The sequence below is a fragment of the Alligator mississippiensis genome, chromosome 10 (assembly GCF_030867095.1).
Source record: "Alligator mississippiensis isolate rAllMis1 chromosome 10, rAllMis1, whole genome shotgun sequence".
NCBI classification, from domain to species: Eukaryota; Metazoa; Chordata; order Crocodylia; family Alligatoridae; genus Alligator; species Alligator mississippiensis.
The window spans coordinates 35833610-35846422 of NC_081833.1; positions in this window are offsets into that span (position 1 = coordinate 35833610).

The following is a 12813-nucleotide window of genomic DNA, read 5'->3' on the forward strand; positions in this document are numbered from 1 at the left end:
CACAGCTCCAGCCTGCAAGAGCAGATTGCAGAAAGGGCAGGAAACCCCCAGCCCTAACTGGAGGAGGAGAGAGAGGGGGAAGGGTGGGGCCTGAGCCTCTGAGTCAGCCAAGGCTGGGCTCAGGCTCAGACTCACCCTTTGCTGCTGGAGCCTAGAGGTAAGTGGGGCTTGGGGGCTGTGGGGCAGGGCTGGGGAAGGTGGCTGGGGGCTGAGGGAGTGAGGGGTGCTGCTGGCCTCAGGCAGCACACCACAGCCAGAAGCAAGGCCAGGGGGTGAGGGCAGGGGTGCCCCTCTGTGGAGGGGTTTGTGGGCAAGCGATGCGGGGCACGGTGCCGTCTGCCCAGGGGAGAGGGAGGCTTGCATGTGGCTGGCTGCGCAGCTCCATGACTGGCTCTGCAGCCGTGGTGAAGGATGGTGGCTGGGGGGACAGGAGGGGCTTGCACGTGGTGGCTGCTGCTGCTTACCTGTGCCAACAGTGATGGCCTCTGCCTACAAAACCTCCCCGCATCATCGCAGAGCAGTACCCAGAGCTGTGCAACTGGCTACAGGGTAGCAGCTGCAGTGTGGTAGCAGCTGGGCAGCATGCAGCCATCCCTACCACCATCCCACACCATGTGGTAGCCACAGCTGCCAGCACACTGCCACTTTCACCTGGTGGCCGGCTACACAGCTCCAGGCACGGGTACACGGTGGTGCAGGGAGGTTCTGTATGCAGCAGCTGTCTCCGCTGGCATGGCCCTACAGGTAAGTGGCAGCGGCTGCTGTGTACAGAACCTCCCCGCACTGCTGTGGACCCATGCTCGGAGCTGTGCAGGTAAGCAGCAGCAGCCACCACACGCGAGCCCCTCCCGCCCCCCTCAGCCACCATCCCTCGCCACAGCTGCAGAGCTGGCCACGGAGCTGCGCAGCCGGCCTCATGCAAGCCTCCCCCTCCCCTGGGCAGGTGGCCAGGTGGCATGTGTGCAGCCTGCACATGGCAGACACCACCACGCTGCAACCCACATCACATGCCCGCAAAGCCCCCTACAGAGGGGCACCCCTGCCTTCATCCCCTGGCCCTGCTCCCAGCTGTGGTGTGCCGCCTGAAGCTAGCAGCACCCCCTGCTCCCTCAGCCCCCCAACCATCTTCCCCAGACCTGCCCCACAGCCCCTAAGCTCCACTTACCTCTAAGATCCAGGGGCGAGGGGCATGGCTATGCAGTGGCAGTACTTGCCCACATAGCACCCCGCAGCCAACACGCAGCTGCCACCACCCCCACGCTGCTGTGGAGCCATGCAGCCAGTCACGAGGCATAAGCAGTGGTGCAGTGGCGGCCACTGCATGTAAGCCCCGCTTTCTACCCCCTGCCCAGGCAGCTCATATATGGCCCACACACAGTGGTTGCCCCCACACTGCTGCTGCCACACCCTGCGCCACTTGCCCACAAAGCCATGTGGGTGGCCGTGAAATGGTAGCGCAGGATGCAGTGGCAGAGATGTGGTGGTGGCCTCTGTGTGCGAACCCCCTGTCAGGCTGGCCAGCGCATGTGTGGCCCTCACAGTAGCACCCCTGCCCTCACCCCCTAGCCCTGTTCTGGGGAGTGGGCACAGGGGCATACTCCCCCCTTCTTGATCTACACCTCCAGCACCTTCCCTTTCCCCCACCCTGCCCTGCCCCTTCCCCCCACACACACTTACTTGCTGGGGTAGGTGTCAGTGTTTGTGTGTGCCTCTGTGTCTGCATGTCTGTGCCTGCGTGTCTGGGGGTCTGGGGGGCTGTTGTGAGAGGCATCAGGAAGGCTGTTGAGGCTGTGGGGGAAGTGCAGGGCACCAGCAGCGCTGTGGGGGGCCTTTAATTTTTATCACAGATTCTGGGTTTTTAATCAGAGAATTTGTAATTTTTAATCAGAGAAAACCAGGATCCCTGCTGATTATCATACATATTCGCATTCACTCAAGGGACCAGCCTAATATAGCAGATTTTATCACTTTACAATTACAATTTCAGTGCAATTTTTAAGAATGGTCCAGGGTGTAACTTCATTCTACAGGGAGTACATTCCTTAAGGGTTTAAAAGTTTAACCCAGGTGGAGGCCCAATAGTTGCCACCCCTGCCCAAATATCAGGGGTGGTGTGGTGAGAGTGGGGCAGGGCTTCCGGCCAGCACCAATTTACTTTCCAGCCGGCCCCTGCTCCCCACAGAGCATCCCATGGTCCCAAGAAGGTCTAACACTTAACTGATTTAATTATTTACACTTTATTTACAAAACAGGAATAATAGGAAAGGTTATTTACAAGTGAACTTAAATGGCATAACCAGAATCACAAAACAAACCACAATGCATTAGTCAACCCTTGACTCAAGAACCACAGGTAGGGTAACTGGCAGCTTTCAGCCACTGCTGAGATGCTACCGCAAGGAAGCAGGGTGCTCATTTCCAGAAGCTCCAACAGGCTTCCCAATAAGCGACAGACTGCAACAGTGTAGGCTCTTCTGGTCCACAGCAATCAAATGGTATCAAACCCCAACCCCCCCACAAAGCTGAAGGGTGACCCTTCGTGGCAACCAAAAAGCAACAGAATAGGCTCCTGCAGCAATTGGCATGACCCAAGCACAAAGCTCAGGGACTCCATCTGATGACAATCAGCTGCAGAATAAGGAACAGGACTGAGTCCCCCTCTGAGGCAGTCAGTAGCAGAGGGTTGGCAGCACAGGCAGCTCCCAGGGGTCGCTGCTCTAAACCCCTGCTCCAGATGACTGACTGAGTGCCCCACATGCCTTGCGGCTCGCATGTCCCACTCCAAGCGCCGGTCTGTGCCCCGAGCTCTCAGGGACCCTTGTCCTGGTACTCTGCCGCTCCTCAGGATCCCAATGCCTTGCTGCTGCTGTCCCACTTCCCTGGGGGAGGTAAGGGGTTTCCTCAACTCATCAGCCCAGCTCCCTGCTCCGGATAAGGATGCCATTCCTGGCCACTGCTTCTTCTCCGCAGTGGAGTGGGGGGCCGACTGCCACCCCTAGCCTCTGGGACGCCTGGCACATCCAGCACACTGCGATGGGGCCTTGGGGCACCAGCTCTCTGCCCCAAGCCCTGGCCGCGGCTTTCCTCTCTGCTGCAGGGCTGGAGGCACGGCCGACTGCTGCTGTCTTCTTGTCCCAGGGCCTCTGAGGCTCTTCAGAGGGGTCTCTCTGCTCCCTCTGCTGGGTCAGCTCACCCCACCTCTTCTTAGACTTCCTGTACTATTCCCTAGAGTCACTGTCAGCAGCCCCCCACGCCAGTTCGGTTGATGCTTTTATCCCCTCCGGCCGTCCCTCCCTGGGTTGCAAACTGGGCAACCAGGGCTCAGGGTGGCTGGCTCCCAACTCTGGTCATCCCCCTTCCATGTGAATGAGGGGATTGAAAACCCCTTCTTTCAATTGGCTTCTCGTTTTCCACTGGGCAGGGCTCCCCTGCTCCACCCTTGGGGTCGCTCAGCGTTCACGGTACTGTTTCTAGCCCAGGATAAGTATCTCAAGCCAATCTGGTGAGCCCACATTGGCAGTCTGTTGAAAAGTATAAAATATAAAATACAAAATGCCATGGTAAAGATGAGACAGATGAAGTATATAAATGCACTGTGAGAAATATATAAAAATGCAATGCGAGATAGTGAGGATTAAAGGCTACTAGGGACAGTAAGTGAATTAGGTTAGCACCAAGATATATTTACAGTCTTTGAAGTGGATGTTTTAGTTCTTTTGTTTTCTTTAGTGACACTCAGCTTAATTGATATGTAAATATAGTTGGTTGATTTCTCCTACAGAAAGCCACTTCAGCTTTCTGGCTTGCTCTGAGCCTTGCCACACCCACACAATGAGTGTGCGAAGTCTCTGCCAATACTTAGAAGGAAAAAGGAATGCACAAAAGGGTGGGGAGGTGCAGGTGAGAAGGGGCTTCTATTCTATCAGTGTCCAGGGAAATGTACAAAGGGGCTTTCTGCTACACAAGCACCTACTCTGGACACTTTCAAGAAACATTTGGATGCTTGCCTTGCCTGGGATCTTTTGACCCCAGCTGACTTCCTGCCCCTTGGGCCGAGGGCTGGACATGATGATCTTGCAAGGTCCCTTCTAGCCCTAACGTCTATGAAATCTATGAAATCTATTAAATCACTTCCTCCTGGTCTACTGGTCTAAACCAGACACACACTACAACATCACCCATCAGCCTTTTAAGTGACGCTACTGCACTGGATTAGGCCCAGTGTCACAAACTCCACCGGGCTGCACTCCGACCAGCTCCACCACTGTGGAGGGAAGCACCGGGCCCCCATGTAGCTCAGGCAGGCAGGCAGGCTTCAGGAAGGGAAAGAAAATAAAATCAGGCTCACAGCTATTTTTTTTTCTTCAGTGGAGCCTGCCTGCACGGGCTGCCTAAATGGGCTGCCTGCACAGCCCCTGAGCTGCACGGGGCCTGGTGCTTCCCTCTACAGCTGTAAGGTAGCAAACTAAATCACCTTAGACATGTTTTATTTTGCTACGTCCTAAAGTCACTTAATGAGCAATACGCTGCTGACAGTGTAAACAGAAGCGCCATTAATGCGCAATACACCGCTGACAGTGTAAACAGCAATGCCATTAAAGCGGTGCAAAAGGGCATTTAAGCCACTTTAAAGGCCAATTTTGTGACGTGTACAAACCCCCAATGGGTTTAATCTAAACAGGATCAAACACAATAGCTCTACATTCACTTATAGATTATGAACAGCTAATAGTACTTGCAAAGTGGCCTGTCAGAAGAAAGTAAAAATGGAACGCCTTAATATGACTGTCTTAATCCCAAACCACTCATTCCTCTATTAGCTACCTTATACCCTGATGAAAATCCTCGGAAAAGAAGTAAATGAGCCTTGGAGGTAACTTCCTAAACTCACAAGACATCTGTCCCGCACAAGTTCTTCTCACAAATTGGGATGCTGGTGGATCAACTAGGGAACCACTTCCAAAAAGCAAGGATCCCTCATCAGGTATACTCCAGTTCAAGTGGGCAAGATGAGCATAATCATAGCAGTACAGTGGCTGGACAGGAGACCTCTGAAGTATGAATATAGGACCCCTTTGATCACTGACTCCAGTCCACTGCCAGCACAGGCAACCATATAACCTCATCTTTGCTGGGGTTATTTGACCACAGCAGTCTTTTCTGCCCAGAGCAGGGGGGGCTAGACCCAATGATCCCACATGCGCTCATGACCACAGCACATTGAGCCAGGTCAGAGCAGCACTGGTTGGCAGGGGACTTGGCGGGGGGAGGGGGTGTCAGCCTGCTATCTTGAGACTGCCACCCTGTCTCAACTGTCTGTGGAGGGGCTGACTGGGGCACAAGGGTGCTTCGGTGCAGGGCTAGCTGGCAGGCAGGTCCCACCCTGAAGCACCCTCGGGCTCCAGCCAGCCGGATCAGAGTCTACATGTGTGCGGCTGTAGGTCTGTAAAGTCCCCAGGCACCTACACTTGTGCTGGCCAGACCCCTGCCTACTAAATAGTCTGCTGGTGGACATGTGGAAAACTGCCTCAGTCCTAATGCTGAGCTCAGGTTCTCACACCAGGCACTGTCCTGCCCCTTCCACCTGCACGGCCTGTTGCTGGGAAAGATCAATTTCCCCCCTCCCTTGTATTAATTGCCCTTTTTTATAGATGGGGAAACTGAGTCCTAGAGCAGTTTTCTTGCTTATTCAAAGTCATCAACAAAGTAGTGGCTGAATCCGAATGCGCATCTTGAGAGGCGGGGGCCTACCCATTAGGCCACAAAACAGTTTGTAGTGAAATAGGGAGGGGCAAACAGGAGAAGGGTAGCTTCACGTGACCTGACACCGCACTGTAGAATGTGCTCCAGAGATGTACAGAGTGGGAGAACGTGTGCGCCAGGCCACGATTCTGCTTTTCAAAGTCAGTGTCTGTCCTCCTTTTTGTGTGTGTGTTCCCCACTGTTATTACCACTTCAGTGGAAGCCAGGTCAGGTTTTTTTCTTGCTTGATGCCCGTGTTCATCCAACTGGTTCAGTCTGGTTTTTGAGAAAGATTTTTCATTGTGGACAATACTTTAGCTTCTACAACATTATTACTTTTGAAATGCTGATAATCTTATCTATCAGCATTATGTACTTAACAGAAGGGTAAAGGTACTGATGTAGCAGATAAAAAACACATGCTAGAATAGCTACAACATGAGCTATGTGTACTTGTTCATGAGTCCCATGTAGAGTTTAAATTCAAATTTCAGTTTAGAAATTGCACAGCAACTTTTGAAAGATGCTGACATTTTTGACAAAATGTTCCAGTTTTCAAAAGATAGAAACACACAACTGGAATAGATCCGAGTCATGCCCTGTTATGCCACAAGAACTTGGACACACCCAAGGTACACATGTACCTATAGTCCACTGCATATATGCTCAGCAGCTGTGTGAATGCTACGTGTCCATACTGCATGAATAATAGGATCACACACTGTAAGTGCCAAAAATGCCATTTATGCAACTGAAAAGCTGCTGTTTGGATATGTAAAGGGAAACAGAATTCCAACCCGTGTGCCCCTGTGATGGCTAAGAAAGGAGACGAATGCATGAATCATTTCTGAATACCTTGGTTTACAGCCATGACTTGTTTTACAGAGCACAGGAAAGTACATTTCTTTCACTGAGGAAGAGTGGGACAGAAGATGGCTGTTCAAGCTGGCCCAATGTGTGGGAAAAAAATCCCAGGCATGGGGCCAAAAGGAGAGAGTGCGAGAGAGATTGGCTTGTTAGCCTATAGGGCGGGGTGGCATGTGCATGGGAAGAGGAAGCCCTGGTTCTGGCCCCCAAGCCCAGAGCTGATTAAACATTTTATCCAAAGGCAGTTTTAATGCCAAATTCTTTTAAACCCCCGGGGCGGGGTAGAATTAGTTTTCCTCCTCCTCCTCCTCAGGAGCATTATTCTCCTCAGGCTGTGGAGTCAGGCTCCATCTTACATGATCTCAACTTGGCTTCATGACTTTTACATTGCTTTTTCCCAATGAACAGCTTCAACAGGAGGGAAAGAGGATACTTGAAGCCCTGCTGAGGTGGAGATATATGTTTAATGGCTTTTCTGGATCACTCCTATGCATGCATAGTAGGCCAAGTCTCTTCACTTCAAAGCCAAGTAAGTGCTACTTAAATATCTCAGAGACAGAATAGGAAGTTCATGGAAGCCGAAGCATTTCCTTTTTTTCTGGAATAGACTAATGCTAAGGCTTGAAACAGACCGCAGCAGATTACAGAAAGAAGGCGCAGATAGGGGAGATGGAAACAAGAAATGATTCCCCATCTTTTTACAAATAAGATAAAGGAGATCAAGTACTCGATTTCCTCAGAAGTAACTTCATGCCAGAGAATAGCAACTTCTCCAGAGTAAAAGTTGTGCATTGTTTGTCTGTTCCAATTTTCTTCAGGAGTAAGTTCATAGTTTGTCATACGCCTATACTGGTCTAGTGGGCTGGATGCTAGACTGGGACTCAAGAGACCCTGGATTCAATTCTTTGATTTCCTCTAGACTTCTTTTGTGACCTGGGGCAAGTCAGGAACTCTCCATACCTCAATTCCCATCAGCCCCATATGAATAACATTACTGCTATGCTTCACAGAAATGGTGAGCGAATATGACTAAATGTAATGAAGATTAACTGCCAAAATACAATGGCGATGAAGGATAGACAGATAGATGCTGTGACCACAACAAAAGACAGGCACAATTTTGTCAGCATGAAACCATGATGCTCATTACACTATTGCTCAGTCAAGGCTTTTTGTGCTTTTACCATTACTCCCAGAAGATGTTCAGTTGTTTCCCCTGTGATTTCAGTCAGACAGCTGTACGTCCAGCATAGCTACCAAATGGTGAATCATTGATCACTTGACCATTGTAACTTTGAAAGTTGTATTATGCTGCTCTGTAACTCAGTTTTTATGTGACACTGTCTAGCAGGTTTTTAAAACGTTCCCCTTTCCAGGAAATTAAGGATAATACTTCAAAACATCCCAGCCTCGGTTTTTCTATAATCATCCCCTCTAAACATTTGGATCTTCTTGAAATCTGCTGTTTGAAATTTCTGGTGCTTATTGTTTACATTGCAAATCCTGTTCTCTCCTCTTCCCAATGATTCACCATTTGGTAGCTATGCTGGACGTACAGCTGTCTGACTGAAATCACAGGGGAAACAACTGAACATCTTCTGGGAGTAATGGTAAAAGCACAAAAAGCCTTGACTGAGCAATAGTGTAATGAGCATCATGGTTTCATGCTGACAAAATTGTGCCTGTCTTTTGTTGTGGTCACAGCATCTATCTGTCTATCCTTCATCGCCATTGTATTTTGGCAGTTAATCTTCATTACATTTAGTCATATTCTCTCACCATTTCTGTGAAGCATAGCAGTAATGTTATTCATATGGGGCTGATGGGAATTGAGGTATGGAGAGTTCCTGACTTGCCCCAGGTCACAAAAGAAGTCTAGAGGAAATCAAAGAATTGAATCCAGGGTCTCTTGAGTCCCAGTCTAGCATCCAGCCCACTAGACCAGTATAGGCGTATGACAAACTATGAACTTACTCCTGAAGAAAATTGGAACAGACAAACAATGCACAACTTTTACTCTGGAGAAGTTGCTATTCTCTGGCATGAAGTTACTTCTGAGGAAATCGAGTACTTGATCTCCTTTATCTTATTTGTAAAAAGATGGGGAATCATTTCTTGTTTCCATCTCCCCTATCTGCGCCTTCTTTCTGTAATCTGCTGCGGTCTGTTTCAAGCCTTAGCATTAGTCTATTCCAGAAAAAAAGGAAATGCTTCGGCTTCCATGAACTTCCTATTCTGTCTCTGAGATATTTAAGTAGCACTTACTTGGCTTTGAAGTGAAGAGACTTGGCCTACTATGCATGCATAGGAGTGATCCAGAAAAGCCATTAAACATATATCTCCACCTCAGCAGGGCTTCAAGTATCCTCTTTCCCTCCTGTTGAAGCTGTTCATTGGGAAAAAGCAATGTAAAAGTCATGAAGCCAAGTTGAGATCATGTAAGATGGAGCCTGACTCCACAGCCTGAGGAGAATAATGCTCCTGAGGAGGAGGAGGAGGAAAACTAATTCTACCCCGCCCCGGGGGTTTAAAAGAATTTGGCATTAAAACTGCCTTTGGATAAAATGTTTAATCAGCTCTGGGCTTGGGGGCCAGAACCAGGGCTTCCTCTTCCCATGCACATGCCACCCCGCCCTATAGGCTAACAAGCCAATCTCTCTCGCACTCTCTCCTTTTGGCCCCATGCCTGGGATTTTTTTCCCACACATTGGGCCAGCTTGAACAGCCATCTTCTGTCCCACTCTTCCTCAGTGAAAGAAATGTACTTTCCTGTGCTCTGTAAAACAAGTCATGGCTGTAAACCAAGGTATTCAGAAATGATTCATGCATTCGTCTCCTTTCTTAGCCATCACAGGGGCACACGGGTTGGAATTCTGTTTCCCTTTACATATCCAAACAGCAGCTTTTCAGTTGCATAAATGGCATTTTTGGCACTTACAGTGTGTGATCCTATTATTCATGCAGTATGGACACGTAGCATTCACACAGCTGCTGAGCATATATGCAGTGGACTATAGGTACATGTGTACCTTGGGTGTGTCCAAGTTCTTGTGGCATAACAGGGCATGACTCGGATCTATTCCAGTTGTGTGTTTCTATCTTTTGAAAACTGGAACATTTTGTCAAAAATGTCAGCATCTTTCAAAAGTTGCTGTGCAATTTCTAAACTGAAATTTGAATTTAAACTCTACATGGGACTCATGAACAAGTACACATAGCTCATGTTGTAGCTATTCTAGCATGTGTTTTTTATCTGCTACATCAGTACCTTTACCCTTCTGTTAAGTACATAATGCTGATAGATAAGATTATCAGCATTTCAAAAGTAATAATGTTGTAGAAGCTAAAGTATTGTCCACAATGAAAAATCTTTCTCAAAAACCAGACTGAACCAGTTGGATGAACACGGGCATCAAGCAAGAAAAAAACCTGACCTGGCTTCCACTGAAGTGGTAATAACAGTGGGGAACACACACACAAAAAGGAGGACAGACACTGACTTTGAAAAGCAGAATCGTGGCCTGGCGCACACGTTCTCCCACTCTGTACATCTCTGGAGCACATTCTACAGTGCGGTGTCAGGTCACGTGAAGCTACCCTTCTCCTGTTTGCCCCTCCCTATTTCACTACAAACTGTTTTGTGGCCTAATGGGTAGGCCCCCGCCTCTCAAGATGCGCATTCGGATTCAGCCACTACTTTGTTGATGACTTTGAATAAGCAAGAAAACTGCTCTAGGACTCAGTTTCCCCATCTATAAAAAAGGGCAATTAATACAAGGGAGGGGGGAAATTGATCTTTCCCAGCAACAGGCCGTGCAGGTGGAAGGGGCAGGACAGTGCCTGGTGTGAGAACCTGAGCTCAGCATTAGGACTGAGGCAGTTTTCCACATGTCCACCAGCAGACTATTTAGTAGGCAGGGGTCTGGCCAGCACAAGTGTAGGTGCCTGGGGACTTTACAGACCTACAGCCGCACACATGTAGACTCTGATCCGGCTGGCTGGAGCCCGAGGGTGCTTCAGGGTGGGACCTGCCTGCCAGCTAGCCCTGCACCGAAGCACCCTTGTGCCCCAGTCAGCCCCTCCACAGACAGTTGAGACAGGGTGGCAGTCTCAAGATAGCAGGCTGACACCCCCTCCCCCCGCCAAGTCCCCTGCCAACCAGTGCTGCTCTGACCTGGCTCAATGTGCTGTGGTCATGAGCGCATGTGGGATCATTGGGTCTAGCCCCCCCTGCTCTGGGCAGAAAAGACTGCTGTGGTCAAATAACCCCAGCAAAGATGAGGTTATATGGTTGCCTGTGCTGGCAGTGGACTGGAGTCAGTGATCAAAGGGGTCCTATATTCATACTTCAGAGGTCTCCTGTCCAGCCACTGTACTGCTATGATTATGCTCATCTTGCCCACTTGAACTGGAGTATACCTGATGAGGGATCCTTGCTTTTTGGAAGTGGTTCCCTAGTTGATCCACCAGCATCCCAATTTGTGAGAAGAACTTGTGCGGGACAGATGTCTTGTGAGTTTAGGAAGTTACCTCCAAGGCTCATTTACTTCTTTTCCGAGGATTTTCATCAGGGTATAAGGTAGCTAATAGAGGAATGAGTGGTTTGGGATTAAGACAGTCATATTAAGGCGTTCCATTTTTACTTTCTTCTGACAGGCCACTTTGCAAGTACTATTAGCTGTTCATAATCTATAAGTGAATGTAGAGCTATTGTGTTTGATCCTGTTTAGATTAAACCCATTGGGGGTTTGTACACGTCACAAAATTGGCCTTTAAAGTGGCTTAAATGCCCTTTTGCACCGCTTTAATGGCATTGCTGTTTACACTGTCAGCGGTGTATTGCGCATTAATGGCGCTTCTGTTTACACTGTCAGCAGCGTATTGCTCATTAAGTGACTTTAGGACGTAGCAAAATAAAACATGTCTAAGGTGATTTAGTTTGCTACCTTACAGCTGTAGAGGGAAGCACCAGGCCCCGTGCAGCTCAGGGGCTGTGCAGGCAGCCCATTTAGGCAGCCCGTGCAGGCAGGCTCCACTGAAGAAAAAAAAATAGCTGTGAGCCTGATTTTATTTTCTTTCCCTTCCTGAAGCCTGCCTGCCTGCCTGAGCTACATGGGGGCCCGGTGCTTCCCTCCACAGCTGCAGTGCCCCCCAGGACTGCCTGGGCTGGGTGCCTGCAAGCAGGTGCCACCTGGGGGGCACTGCCACTGCTGTGGAGGGAAGCATGGCCCCCCACAACTCAGGGACCTCTCAGCCCACTGGCAGCTCACCCTCCCCTCTGCCACCAGAGAGGCAGGTAAGGATTGGGCCCGACCCTTGTGTACACGCCATGGAGTTTAATTTGAAGTGGTGTTTTTAAAAAAACGACCGCTTCAATTAAGGGAGAATTAAATCAAAAGTAAACCCCCATGGCGTGTACAAGCAGTCACTGAAAAGCACAAAGCAGAAACAAAGGTAGAAGTGGGTGGAGGACACTTGACAGAGGATCAGGCTTGCAGAATTAAGGAACGGACAGAGAAACACAAGGTTTCATCAGTGCTGATTCTTCTTTTGAACTCATTGTATTCAGTTAAACCACTTGCAAAGAACGTGCCAGAAACGGTCATGACATGTTTTAAGAACAAACCAGGCCCATGCAAGTCCTTACTGGGAGGATTAATTTACCTGTCACAAAGCTAAGCACAGAAGGCTCATTCTCAGGCTCCATGGGATATGGGGGGCAGTCACCTCATGACCTCACACCAGATATATGCCTGCACAATTTCTCAGAAACAAATGGGGTTGCTTTTAATTTATACCATCTTAAATAGCAACAGAATTAGGCCCAGTGTCACAAACTCCTGGCTTTTCAACCCCCAGCATAGATAGGCCCAACCTAAACCCCAGAACCTGCACTGGTGGATGTTCAGAATGTATCTAGGTATTGTGGCTTGAACTCTTCTCAAGCTAACAGAATATACCACAGGTTTTTGCATTGACTCTTCTTTCCAGTTGTCAGATCAGGTTTCATTTAGCAATCTTTGCTCCTCCTCTTCTTTTATGTATCTCAGCTGATCTGAACAGATCCAGAAAAAGACCAATGCTAAAACCAACCTTGGCCCTTTTGGCACCTCCAGCTTAAGCTTTTGAATGATTAATAAATGGGCACCTGCACCCTAAGATGGTGATGCAAAGAAATGGCACAAGGCATCTTGGTTCCCTGAA